Here is a 3,558-nt window from a genome sequence, read left to right as displayed (position 1 = left end):
ATTCTCCTTTTTGGTAGGGTCTTTGCCTGGTTTGGGGATCAGGGTAATGCTGGCTTCACAGAAAGAGTCAGGAAGTTTTCCTTCTGCTTCAATTTTTTGAAACAGCTTCAGGAGAATAGGTGTTATTTCTTCTTTGAAAGTTTGGTAGAATTCCCCAGGGAATTCATCAGGTCCTGGGATCTTGTTTTTTGGGAGGTTTTTGATCACCGCTTCAATCTCGTTACTAGATATTGGTCTATTCAGGTTGTCAATTTCTTCCTCATTCAATTTTGGGAGTTTATAGTTTTCCAGGAATGCATCCATTTCATCTAGGTTGCTTAGCTTATTGGCATATATCTGTTAATAATAACTTCTGATGATTGTTTCTACTTCCTTGGTGTTCATTGTGATCTCTCCCTTTTCATTCATAATTTTATGAATATGAGCTTTCTTTCTTTTCTTTTGGATTAGTGTCACCAATGGTTTATTGATCTTATTGATTCTTTCAAAAAAACAGCTTCTAGTTTCATTGATACGTTCTACTGTATCTCTGGTTTCTACCTCATCAATCTCAGCTCTAATCTTGATTATTTCCCTTCTTATGTGTGGAATTGGTTTGATTTGTTGTTGATTCTCCAGTTCTTTGAGGTGTAGAGACAGCTGCTGTGTTCTGGATTTTTCAATTTTTTTGAGGGAGGCTTGGTTGGCTATGTATTTTCCCCTTAGGACCACCTTTACTGTATACCATAGGTTTTGGATTGAAGTGTTTTCATTGTCATTGGTTTCCATGAATTGTTTCAGTTTTTACTTGATCTCCTGGTTGATCCAAGTATTCTTAAGCTAGGTGGTCTTTAGCTTCCAGGTGTTTGAGTTTCTTCGGAACTTTTCCTTGTGATTGAGCTCCAGTTTCAAAGCATTGTGATCTGAGAATATGCAGGGAATAATCTCAGTCTTTTGGTATCAGTTGAGTCCTGATTTGTGACCCAGTATGTGGTCTATTCTGGAGAAGGTCCCATATGCACTTGAGAAGAATGAGTATTCTGTTGTTTTAGGGTGGAATGTTATGTATATATCTATGATGTCCATCTGGTCCAATGTGTCATTCAATGCTCTTGTTTTTTTATTGATTTTCTGCTTCGATGATCTGTCTATTCCTGAGAGAGGTGTGTTAAGATCTCCTACGATTAGTGTATTCATATCAATATGACTCTTTATCTTGATTAACAGTTTTCTTATGTAATTGGCTGCTCCCATATTGGGGGCATAGATATTTACAATTGTTAGATCATCTTGGTGGATAGTCCCTTTAAAAATGATGTAGTGTCCTTCTGTATCTCTGACTACATTCTTTAGTTTAAAATCTAATTTGTCTGATATGAGAATCGCTACCCTAGCTTTCTTTTGAGGCCCATTGGCATGAAAGATGCTTCTCCATCCCTTCACTTTCAGTCTGGGTGTATCTTTAGGTTCAAAATGGGTCTCTTGTAGACAACATATGGATGGGTCCTGTCGTTTTATCCAATCTGCAACCCTGTGCCATTTTATGGGTGCATTTAGGCCAGTCACATTAAGGGTGATTATTGATAGATACGTTTTTATTGACATCGTGTTACCTTTGAAGTCTTTCTTTCTGTAGATTGTCTCTATATTTTTGTTCAATGTTATTCTTGGGCTTTTTCCTCCTTTAAAGAAGCCCCCTTAATATTTCCTGCTGTATCGGCTTGGTGGTTGCATAGTCTTTTAAGACTTTCTGGTCCTGGAAACTCTTTATCTCTCCATCCATTTTGAATGTCAGTCTTGCTGGATAAAGTATTCTTGGCTGCATGTTCTTCTCCTTTATGCCCTGAATATATCTTGCCAGCCATTTCTGGCTTGCCACGTCTCTGTGGACAGGTCTGACATTATTCTGATAGGCTTTCCTCTGTATGTAAGGATCTTCTTTGTCCTAGCTGCTTTAAAGAGGTTCTGTCTACAATTATAATTCTTCATTCTTACTATTAGGTGTCTCGAGGACTTTCGAGAATCTGAATCTTGGGGGGGGGGGGGACCTTTCGGCCTCTAGTACATGAACGCTGGTTCCATTCATGAGATTTGAAAATTTTCATGAAGAACTTCTTCCACTATATCTTCTAGACTACTTTCTTTCTCCTCCCCTTCAGGGATTCCAATAATTCTGATGTTGGAACGTTTCATGGCATCATTTATTTCCTTGATTCTGTTTTTGTGGCTTCTAAACTGTTTGTTCCAGGCTTCCTCCCCATCCTTTCTCTCTATCTGTTTGTCCTCCAGATCACTAATTCTATCTTCTGACTCAGTTACTCTAGCGTTGAGAGAATTTAGATTAGATTGGAACTCATTGAGAGCATTGTGAAGCTCATCTCTGGTAGCTTTCAGCTCTTCCCTAATATTGAAAACATGTTCTCTGGTCGTTTTCAGTTCGGCCCTAATCAATTCCGTTTGGTCACCCATGGCTTTCTCCAACCGAGCTATTGCTTGGATAATTGTTAGCCTGAATTCTCTTTCCGACATATTGTCTATGTTGATAGCCATTAGCTCTGTTGCAGAAAGTCCATCCTCTGTATTTTTCTTCTGTTGGGCATTCCCCTCCTAGTCATTTTGGTGAAGATGACTGAATGGGTGTAGCTGGGTGTATCGACTGTGGTGCAGTCCAGGTGCATCCTGGAATGCTTCTGAGAAATCAGGGTTCCCCACCCAAATGAGAGGGAAAAGAAAAGGAAAAGAAAAAAAGAGAGAGGGAGAGAGACAGGAATGAAAGGTGAGATAAAAGAGAAGGTTCAGCCCAAATGGGCCCCAAGGTAAGATTTATGAAGTATACAAACAGACACAGACAAACAAAAAGACTGATAAAAGTATATGACAAGAGAAAAAATATATATATATTTGCATATGTATATATGCAAATAAAGGAAGAACCTCATTAAAAAGAACCCTGAGTGTAAGATTTATATACTATCAGGACAAACACAAAAACACAGAAATACTGGTGGAAGAAAGAGATGGGAGAGTGGTTGTAAATTCTCAGTGTGGGTGAGGAAGGTTGTTTTGATTTTTCTTGGATGTATCTTTATATCTTTGTTAAAGGACTCAAATTTCCTAAGATAAGGGGGGATTAGGAATTGGTTTACCTATAGGGGTGGCATTGATTGGGGAAAGGGGATTACCTTGAATTTTAACTCTATATGAATATTAGAAAATAAAAATTAAAAAAGGAATAAACTAGACTAAACTAAACTCAAATTAAAAAAAAAGAAATTTAAAAAATAGAAATGCAAAAGGAAAACACAGGTGTATATATCAAAAAGTTCAGGTTAGAAGGTTATTATGGAATTTGATGTACTGGACATCTCACTGTGACGGTAAATAGGTTAAAAAATTATCTATATATAATAAAAATTAACTATATAAAAAATGAGCCAGAATAGTAGGATCGAATTAATAATAAAAATTGTCCTATGAAGTAGTGGTGATTGTTCTCTTGTCATCCCTGGTAGCTTTTTTTTTTTTTTTTTTCCTTTCCTGGTTGGTTTTCTGGGGGAGGGGCCTGCCACATGGGTTTTC

The sequence above is a fragment of the Mustela nivalis genome (assembly GCF_964662115.1).
Source record: "Mustela nivalis genome assembly, chromosome: 7".
Classification (NCBI taxonomy): domain Eukaryota; kingdom Metazoa; phylum Chordata; class Mammalia; order Carnivora; family Mustelidae; genus Mustela; species Mustela nivalis.
This window is presented reverse-complemented; position numbering follows the sequence as displayed.